Here is an 11,674-nt window from a genome sequence, read left to right as displayed (position 1 = left end):
ATGTGTTATTGCCCTACCACTCAGAGATACTTTGAAGCCATTAAACCTTCAACTTTTGAAATTAATTGGCTGAATGCCTCCACCATGAGAATGAAGAGAAAAGGAGATAGAGGGTCACATTGTCTTGAACCCCTACTTACTGCAAACTATCATTTTGGTGAGCCATTTACTAAGATTGAAAAATGCACATAAGATAAACAACCCCAAAGTCACCTTCTCCAATTAGGACCAAGCTCCATACATTTCATAACTTCCAACAAAACCTGAGCCCTACTAATCGTCCATCACTCTAGAGTGGATGCATTCTTGTGTAACAAAAATGCTATATGTGATAATCCTATCTTTCATAAAAGCTGAATGTGGCCTTTGATAATGCGAGGTAAAACCACTTTTAATCTCTCTGCTAAAACCTTTGCTAAGATCTTATATACACTGCTCAATAACAGTTCTTCCAGTAAATCTCTTCCAATTTCAAAAGTTCATGCATTGACTGTTGTAATTGCTTCATTTCAATCTCCAATTGCGCCCTGATAAGCACATTAAGCTGGACTTCTTTATCAATCTATTGTAATCTATACATAATTGCTTGAAGATTGTCTTTAATGTAAAAATTATTGTTTTTTTGCCATTCCAATAGTTTGTGTTTCACATTAAGAAGCTTTTTAAGTAATATGTATTCAGCCCATCCATGAACAATGGTGTTTGACCACGTTCTTTTGACCAACTCTAGAACCTCATTCTCTTCAAGCCATGTCAAATCAGTCCTGGGCCCACATCATTCATTTTCAGTATCAAGAATTATTGGAACATGATCAGATGAGACAAGAAAGGAAGAGCCTTAACATTCATCAGAGGAAACAATCTCTCCCAATCTCCTGAAATAAAGAATCTATCGAGGTTGCTCATAATCAAATTGTTAGGACGATTGTTAGAATAATGTGTATCGAGCTCCACCGATAGGAATGTCCAGCAACCCAAGATTCAAAATGAAATTGTTAAATAATCTAAAGTAACAAAAAAGTAAATTAAAGCTGAGAGGACCTTCTACCAAATTATTGACAAATTGATTTTGGAGTTTTGAAGAATAGGGACAATATACATGATATAATAACCATCTAGAAGATGAAAAAGGACCCTAAACCCTCAAAAATTTGCAGGCCCAAAACCCCAAATCTTTCTAAGGTCCCAAAAGATGTGGCAGCAAACTTTGTTTCTTGTAAAACACACACGTCCAGCTTATGTTTTTTAACCATCATAAGAACTTCGTCCTTTCTACTGATCCCCCACTCCTCCACACACACACATTCCAGCTTATGATTTTTATTTCTTACTAAGGCAGTTGGAGCAAGCTGGCATACGTAGGAGAGGAGGAGGTATCTTCAAAGTCCGAAGGCACCGATATCGGGTTTATTTAATTACTGCTAGCAATGGCTTCGGAAACACTCCTGCTAGCAGATCTCCTAGCAGCAAATCTCTAAGAAGACCTTGTAGATTTTTGCCCGCCCCCGCCCTTCAACACACTCTTTCCTTTGGCCTTCCTAGAAGAGGACTTCCTGATTTTCACTATCTCCCCTGCAACTTTATCTGCTCAGCTTTCGCATCATTTTCTTTCTTCCGCAGCTTCTCAGCAACCACCACAATTGGTATGTTGAAAGATGCAGACATATCCCTCGAAACATTTTTGAAATTTAAAGGGTCCTCAAGCAAAGGCATATCCACTATTGGCACATCCATCGTCGGCACATCTACCATCGGCACAATGACCAATATTTTGATTCAACTTCACAGGTTGTTCTGCACTCCCTCCGGCATAAGCACTCCCTCCCTAATTCGTCCATACTCTTACCTCATCCAAAACAGTAATCAGATCTCCCTGCTCTTCTGGGGGGAGTACGCCCCATGGATCGTCCTAGGAGCAACCGGCTAGCCGCCACACAAAAGGGGAGCAGCCTCTTTGGATTCGTTGTAGTGAAAAAGGAAGAAAATAACCAGAAGGTTCAGTGATCAAAGAGAAGCGGCAATTTTGTTAAAGCAAATGGAGATAAAGAGATAATTTCTTCATACGGTATACTATACAATATCGAAATCAATCCTTGCCCCTAAACCCCCCCCCCCCCCGACCTTTGGCTCATCATTACCCAATGGAATTCCACTTTGTAATTCCATCAACTATTAAGAATTACTTTCCATCAGAGTAGACTTTAATATCCAAGCATGATCACTCACTTTTTATTTCGAAATCGATAGCAGTCTACCACGAACTCTCTGATGTTCAAAACTAAAGTAACATCAAGCATTGATTTCATAAAAGAAGCCATCCTATTATAACCAAAGCCTTTATACCAGGAGCAAAAGAAAGATTCCAAGCTCCGCAAGCCCAATCACCATGGCCAAAATAGTCATTCAAAGGGGGAGTGAAGGATCCTACTACAACCAACCTGAGAAGCTCCCCGAATCGTTTCCTTCAAACATCGTCCCCTACCTTCACACAAAGAAAACCCCTTCTGGGAGGGTCATCTTCCTTATTCATCTCTATTGAACCATAGAGTTCACAAAAATACTATCTGGCTCACTTATTTCTTGGGTCTCAATCTTGCTTAGACCCACAACACATACGGAGGGAGAGTGGTTTACACATACATAGATCCACTTAAAAATGTTTAATGCAAGGTTAGGCTTAGTCCAAGTCGTCCCTTGCTAGAACCCAACCCAATCACTTAATCATGCCCGGCCTAGCCTAGCTCAATAAGTGTTGGGCCCAATACTTCGAGTCCAAACCAAGACTAATTTGCTAGAGAGTAGCCTAGCCGTACCCAGGTTACATTAATCAGGCTGCACCAGCCCAAGCCAGTCATAAGGGCCTTGGAACCTTGGTTTTATTTATAAGCCAGGACTGGCCCCGTGCTTGAGGCAAGTTTCTCAGGCCTCGGTTGAGTCCTGCATTGGGCTAAAAGGCCTAAAAAAAATTAAAAATTAAAAGGAAAAAAATTGAAAAATATAAAATAAATATAGAATAAATTAAATGAAACCTGAAACAACTTTTAAAGAGTTAAAACAATCTTTAAAAGGTAAGGGAAAAATAGATTTAGAAAAATAATTTATAGTTTCTAATATTTTAAAAATTATATATATATATATATATATAAAAGAATAGTGTTGGCAAAAAATACTCACCAATCGTTTTCAAATACATCTAAATCATTTAAAAATTTTATAATATTCTCAGTTTTTTTTACTCTTTCTATTTTTGATATGTACCATTCCGCTTTTTTGTCAAAATTGCATTGTTGTCAGGAAGGATAGCTATACTAATTCTGACTCAATGCTACTGATGAATGGCTGCACTTGAAATTTTTATTTTTATTTTTATCCACTTGGTTTCAGACTTGACGCAACCCAAAGTCATCTTTTTAAAATCAAAGGATTAGGATTACATACATTTTTTATCATTATAAAAAGGATGATAGTAACCCCACCGCTACTCAATACGATAAAAATACTCGTCCTACCAAGAATGATTCATTTGGATCAACATGAGAGCCCATAACATGATTATTACTCACTCGTTGAATCATTAAATTTTCTTTCATGGGGTTTCTGTTTATATGCCCTAAGTTGTACATAACTAGAGGGTACTCGGCCAAGTCCCGTCACTTTGTTTCAAGAGAAAAGGACATGGATACCCCTCCCAACAAGATGTAAGGAGGGGATTATCCATCCTATTCATCAAAGGTAGAAGGGATCCATGAGGTTTAGGAGACCTGAGGGTCTAAGTGGACCATATGTTGTAAGAAAGCAGGATTACATCATTTTCCCTTATTTTTCTTGATGTCCTTCCAGATACCCAAGCCCTAGCCCTGGCTAATTGGGTGGGTCTGAGCTGATAGACCGGGCTGGCCCCACCCCGACACTATTTCACTGAATAGACGAAATGGGCCTTTGCCACGTGGGAAGACATATTGTTTGAATGAGAGGTGTAAGGATTAACCCCAAGAAGTTTGAAGGAAGTTTTGAACTATTTATCAAAATGCACTAAAAGTAAAATTATTTTCACCTTAGGTGTGATTTGATGTCTTAAAACCTATTTTGACGTATCATCTGGTGGGCGGCTACTTGAAATTTGATAAAAGAGAATGATGAACTATTTGAAATCAGATTAAGAAAAAATATAGGGAAGAAGTTGATCATTTGATGGGCTACTTGAAATTTGATGAAAAATATGATGAACTATTTGAAACGAAAAAAATAATGAACTTATTGAAATCAGATAACAAAAATAAAGGTCAGAAGTTGAATAGTTTAAATTTTAATTGTAGTTTGATAAATTTTCCCTTTTGTCTTATTTTTTTGGTTGGGGATGACGGGGGTTGGGGTGGGGGAGGAGAGGAGGGGAGGGGGAATGATCATATTCCTATGTATCTTAATGGCCGTTTGGATACCTGAAAATATATTATATGTGAAACACATTATTAGTGTAATACATTACTAGAGTAATACATTACCTAGAAATGAATTATTGTTGTTGGGTAGCATTTAGATACATCTTGTGAAATACGTTGCTATTATTTGGCTACATCTAGAAGAAATCTGATAAATATATTACTGTCATTTTGGCTTGCAAATATTTCATGAATTTTACTTATAATAATGTTTTTTTTTTTTATACAGTTATTAATATTTTCTTTTTTAATATAAAATATCAGTTGAATATAAACCAGAGTATTCATGTACTAATCCCATAGGGATGGCAATGGGTCGGGTTAGGTCTGGGTCCGACTTGACATAGAACTAGACCCGAAAAAAAAAATGGGATCAGGACCCAACTGGACTTGATTGGATCTAACCCAAAAAATAAAAAATAAAATAAAATAAAATAAAATAAAATAAAATAAAATAAAATAATATATATATATATATATTTAAATATTAATTAAATATTATACATTTGGGTTGGGTCCACATGGACCCAAACCCGGACCCTAATAGTATTTGGGTCCAATATTTGGACATACCAAGACCCGGGTCAGGTCTGGACGTCAAGTCTCAGGTTGGGTCTGGGTCTGAATCTGGGTTCATTGCCGCCCCTACAATCCCAAATCCAAATTCTTCTTATAATCCAAAAACAAAACTGGGCATAAATGGGCCCAGTTATCCATTTCATCCACCCTTGTTGAAATCCCCAAAATGGGCCCAAGGTTGTTGAAACCAAAAGAAAATGACCCCACTTAGCCATTTCATCCACCAGCCTTGTTGAAAACCCCAAAATTCCAAGGTCATTGAAACACAAAGGAATCCAATGTGTGTATTAGAGAGGGAGGATGGTTTTAAGCGGACCGAGAGAGGAAGGGTGTTTTTAAGCGGGCCTCAAGTGAGAAGGTGGAGTTTATAATTTAGGTGGGTCGGTGGGTTTCATTTTACTCGTCACGTTATGTAATCAATTTTTTAGCCTCTAGATGTGTTAATCAATTTCACGATTTTTGAAACAATGTTAGGAGTCACATTTTCATTTCCTGAATACTATATGCATACCCAAATGCAAAAAATGCCAAATTTTCTTGTAATCCATTACCTCGTAATGGTAATACATGTACCCAAACGGCAACTTAGAAACACAAATCATGTCATAATTTTAGTTTATGACAGCTGGAATAAAGCCAGCTGACCTTGAATAATTGAGAAAAGGCACTGATTGTTGGAATAAAACTGATATCGAGATTAAAAGAAAAAAATTCAAAATAATAAAAGATAACTCCCATGATTAGTTTTTAAATATGATGATTAGAAGTTAAAAATTCTATTTATTTTTAAAATATAAGGTCATTTTTCTCCTTTATTTTAGTAGCAGCAACCGCAATAATAGGGTTGCAGTTTCCTAAATAAGTGGGCCAAACATGACCCTTTCACGATTGCTTGGACAAAATAACAAACACTTCTAAAACTATGCTAATGCACAAGAGCGAAAATAGTACACATAACTGTGATTAAATGGTCATGCAAACAGGTCCGTATATAAATCGGACTTTTGGCGTCAAGTTTTATTTTGTTAGGGTTTTGCTGGTCAACACTATGTCTAACTCCCATTTCCAAATGCTAATTGCAAAAAAGTAGGTAGGGTTTGTTTTTCTTTATCTCTCTTCCCAAACATCAAAATAAAATGTAAACATAATTTTTCCAATTAGATTCGTATATCTTACTAAATTTTAGGAAATTCACAAACTAATGCCGCTATATTTTTTATATTAAAATATCTTAGTATTTTTCTATATTACAATCAAGTTTAATTTTCCATTAGTTTTTCTATATTCCCAATTTATTTCTAGCTCAGACATCTGATATCTCTGAACTATTGTCTTTTTTTTCTTTTTTTTTCCTTGAAGACTTGTTCAGATGACATTCAAACCCCACCAACACCTTATTACTTTTTCCATTAGTGAGATGAGTTCGAGCACAATGTCATATCCAACCCATGCTAAAAAAAAATAGAAGCAAAAGCAAGCATGTGGGAACTCAATCATTTGTCTTTTTTTTTTTTTTTTTTGTTGTAAACATTTGGATGTCCGAACTTATGTCTTACTTGTTTTTTCTTTTTGGCCAAAAGCATGATCAGATATTAAACACCTGATTTCATTGCTGGAGCAAAAAAAAAATTTGGTTTAAACATCCTATATCTGAAGCGGTCTTTCACTCAACCCTAGTTCGGATATTGGATGTTCAAACTGGGATTAATTTGAAAATAAACAAGTAAAGAGGTACTTCGGCTTAAAATATAAAATATAAAATATACAGAAATTTTTCTAAATATCAAAATTGTACTGAATTTTTCAGTAAATCTCCCCCAAACTTGTGACTTTTTTTGCTTCTTGATGGATCTCAAGTTTTACGGTAGGATACGAGGGATTAGGTTCTTTCTATCCCATGCGATGCGGTGTGACAATCTTGATGCATTTTTTAGTTAAGATGTAAAGTATAATATTTTTTATTGAGCTCAGACTTTTCTTCAATAATTTTAGGGTGACATATTAGTAGCATTAAATAATATTAATGGAAAAGATGTGAAAATTAAAAATAATTAAGGTAGTGTTGAACTGGGGTAGTTTGGAATAAAATACGTCAATTCAAAACATTGGGAAAGTTTGGGACAGGCACAAAAGACTAGTTTTTTAAAGTGAAAAAAAGATCATTAGTCAAATCTATCCCGCTTAAAAATAGATATTGACCTAGGTTTTTTAATGAGTAACACATACCTTTATACCATCTATATTTTTGTGGGCAATGGATTTATTTTTCAGTTGTTCTTATAAGAAAAAATTTATAGAAATTTTATTCTGTTTTTGGAATTGAAATACAAAAAAGAGTTGTATGTGTCAATCTTAAAATATATAAGTGAGGCACAATTCAACTATTGGAAGGGGACGCCCATGAAGTCCCAGCTTCTAGTTGTATGTAGCTTGTACATGCGGTTTGCTACACCCTCAAAGCCGGCATCATTCACATTTACAATGCATGTACCATGTCATAAAATAAGATAAAAATAAAAAATCAAAAAAATAAATTCAAAAAACCTGAAGAGCATTTCCTCCATTTACTCCCTTTGGCAAACATTTACTTCGAGTATTTTTAAGACCTCAAATTTACAATTATAACCTCTACAATCCATCAACCAACTTCAAAAAATATTCACCTTGTATATGTTTAAAAAAATAATGTCCTAATATTGAATCTAAAATCGAACAAAGACAATCCAATTTTAGATGGTCATATCAAAGTGTTCAAGAACACAAAGTTCAATTTTCCTTTTATGAAAGTGAAAAGAAAAGGATCTTTGCTTGCATGTGCTCTAGATGTTATTTGTATATTGGGGTGGAGATGTATACAAAAAAGACCATTTATTTTTTATACTAGGAGATCACAGACACTCTTGTCTGTCAAATTTCAAAACAGGTGGTCATAAGAATATCATTGACTAGACTTGAACGTCCAAAGAATAATTCTTGGACTTTTTGACACACCCAAAACCATCAAATTTGACATGTAATGGCTAAGAGTAATGCCCAAATTTTGTATGCTTCCTTTACTTGATAAAACTCATATACTTACCCCTATTCAACCGTCCATTCACTATGGACGACTAAGATAGCCCCAATCACAATGTCATGTCTCTACAATATGTTACTTTTAATCTTTTTTTATAAAGTATTTTGCACACCACATTTTGGACGTCAACTCCTCTCTTCATCTTGCACCTGTAAAAAATATATACAAATATTCTAATTAAAATAAAATGACCAAAATGCCTTTGAAAGATTCAAGGGGTTTTTTTATCATTATATTTTATCAAAAAATAATTAAATAATCTTTTAAGGTGTGCCCCATTGAGACAATGGCACATACCAAATTCAATATTCATACAATTTGTAGAAACAAAAATAAAAAATAAAATACTATAAGGTGTCAAGTCTAAATCAAAGGGCCAGTGGGTCACTTGATCTAAATTAGATGGATGGATAGGGAGAAACTACATATCTTCTATGTAGTAGGGAAAGTATAAAAACCAGTCCCATGAGTAATTATAACCTCCTGATAATAAAAGTACACGGTCTCATGATATACAATCCCTATTGGGACAACCTTCCCTACATGGAGTGATGAATTTTATTTTCCTCTAATAAAATTATTTCACCCTGAAAGGATCTTTGCTTGATTTTCTGTTAGCCTTGCAGCAAAGCCTGAAAAGCCATATCTGTAACTGTACACCATTGACTCCCGAGCTGCTTCATCAAGGCAAAAATTAAGCCATAACTGTTTCTACAAGCAAATATTATCATGTTAAATTCTGGGTTAAGTTCGGTTCCTGCCCCTGAACTACCAAAAGACAAAAAAAAAAAAAAATCTGGACAAAGACAAAGTCGGCAAACCGAACTCACACCTCCCGTGCAGTGTCGCGAGTATGTCATAGTGCAAGTCCCGGACAACATTGAGATCTTCATGTTGCTTCTCTCCCATGTAGACAATGTGCACCTGAAACACCCACTATAATTACTTACATGTGTTTAGCTAAACTTAATCCTCACTACTATGGAAAATTTGTATAGGGATTCTTGAACCAAGCCATTTCTCTGTGTTGTCTAAGCAAAATATAAAAGAAAGACCTATGTGATCTTTTATTGAGGAATTTTTTTTTTTTTTTTTCATCACTTTTGTTTGGCAAAATATCACTTACAGGTAGTCTTTATTATAATAAGATAAATTTCAAAATAAAATCAACATAACAGGAAAACCAAGATCTTAACAACTTGATGTCATTGAAACAACTATACACTATGCTTGAGAATAAAAGATAAGATTTCAAGAAACAAAAAGAAGAGTGCCGGAGATTACCTCAACCGGGTTTATTACACCCCATACCGAGTCACTCTCATCCGATGGCACGAGATCAACGGTCTAGCTTCAATCTCCCACCGGGAAAGAAAATTTTGGCCAAGCCACACCAATGGAACATGAACCTTTTTTATCACAAACTCAAACCCTAGGTGAATTCTCTTTGCAACCTAGTTGAGAGAGATGGATTATCTTTTTTCTAAACCCTAAAACCTTTAGTCATAAATCCATATTTGAGAGATAGGAGAGAAGAACTCCATAACCTAAACCCTTAGGTTCTTTCACAATGTGGGAGATAGATATCAAACATGAGAGAGACAAATTTTCTTAATAGAGAGATATCAAGATAAGGTGTAGAGATTTTTTTGGTAGAGATAATCCATTTTTATAGGCTTTAAATAAGATTAGGGTTTTTTAGGGTTTTCTTTAGCTTGCCTCTTCTTGTGAGATTGAACATAGACTGTCGATCAAGGGTGACTTATGGGGTGAGAGATCTGAGATGGTTCATCAACATTATGGAAGGTGCATGAACCATTATCCCCCTTTTCTAAACCATTTTCTCATCAATAGAAATTAAATAAATTAAATCTAATCAAAATATTATGTATATCATAAAATAACACAAGTCTACTCAATCTTTCCACAAAATCTTTCAAAGATTTATCAAGCCAATATCTTCTAACCATATGACCACATGCCATATCACCAAAAAAAAAGGAAAGAGAATAAGGGCGGGGCTTACCACCCAAGGGAGATACTCATAGGCTCCTCTTTCTAAAAATATGGCGGGTCCATGTGTACAATAAGTCCTTATGATATTTTTAAATATTTAAAATAAATAAAAAAATTTAAAATATTATTTGAATATTTAAACAATTGTAAAATCAATATCTTTAATTTTATAAATCCAAAAATTATAAATAAAATATCAAAGGGTTCATAAAAATTCAAATAATAATCTTAAAATAATTTTCATCATAAAACAAACACAATTAGAGTATAGTTAATCAACATTTTTCTATGAAAGTGGCAGTGGTTGACGAGTTATAGGCCTTCTTACTCCTTGATTCGTTACGTGATAGTTCGAAGATTTTAGGGGTGCCTCTCTGTAACTTTGCACCAGCTGGAAAATTAACACTAAATTAAGTCACAAGTAGTTTCTTGAATGACAAAATAGGAAGAAAATACTTAGATTTATCTCTCATAAGCTTTGTCACATAAAATAGAGAAAGAAGTACAAGTAACGAACCTCACAATAATGAAAGATACAACTACATGTCCCAATGAAGGACGGTAATAAATTGCTACTATTGTTCCAAGTCTGGAGTGTCGGAGGCTAAATAAGGAAAAGGTGAAGAAAAAGAAGAAAATAAAAAATTATTGCAGTTACTATCAATGGTGATATTATTACGTTTGTATACTTTTGTAGCTTGTGATAAGTCTTATATGGGTATGGCATGTCGAGATAAAAACTAGGTTGTTGATATCGGTGCTTCTTACCATACTACCCCATAAAAGAATTATTTTTACGAATCAAGAAACTTTATTCATGCTGAAGTGAATGTTGGCTGCAAAATAGTTCTTAATGATGTTAGGCATGTTCCATATCTCCGACTTAATTTAATTTTCGTTGGTAAAATTAAATGATGAAGGTTATGACAATTACATTGGCAATGGGCATTGGAAGCTTATTAGGGTCTCTTCTAGTGGCAAGAAAAAATAAATGTTGCACTCTTTACATAATACAAGTGCCGTTATATAAGGATGAAGTGCACACTATTGAGAAATGTTTATTAGAATAAACAAATTTGGTCAAATGAGCAAGGAGGACCTAAAATTTAGGAAGAAAATAACTTCTCCCTAACTTGAAAGGTCTGTCTTCAAATCATTGTTCTCATTGTCGGCACATAACATAGAGTTTCATCTTAGAACACTTGTCAAAGAAAAACAATATTTTGGAATTGTTTGTTATGATTTGTGTGGTCCCATAAATGTTAAAACTACTGGTATTGTTTCCTATTAGAATTGTTTCATACCTGATTACCTTCATGGATGATGGTTCTAAAAAGCATGAGTGTATGTTTTGAAAATTAAAGACAATTCTTTAAGATTTTTTGAAATTTCCATGCTAAAGTTTAAAGGCATACAAAAAACCATTTAAAGTACATTTATACAAACAAATGATGGGAATTTACTTCGAAGATGTTTATGGAATAATGTAGAAAGTATGGCATCAAACATGAATAGATTGTTTACAACACTCCTCATAACTATGGTGTTGCAGAAATAATAAATC

The sequence above is a fragment of the Amborella trichopoda genome, chromosome 5, assembly GCF_054954075.1.
Source record: "Amborella trichopoda isolate Santa Cruz 75 chromosome 5, AtrichopodaSantaCruz75HAP2 v2.0, whole genome shotgun sequence".
NCBI classification, from domain to species: Eukaryota; Viridiplantae; Streptophyta; class Magnoliopsida; order Amborellales; family Amborellaceae; genus Amborella; species Amborella trichopoda.
Note: the sequence above shows the minus strand (reverse complement) of the source record.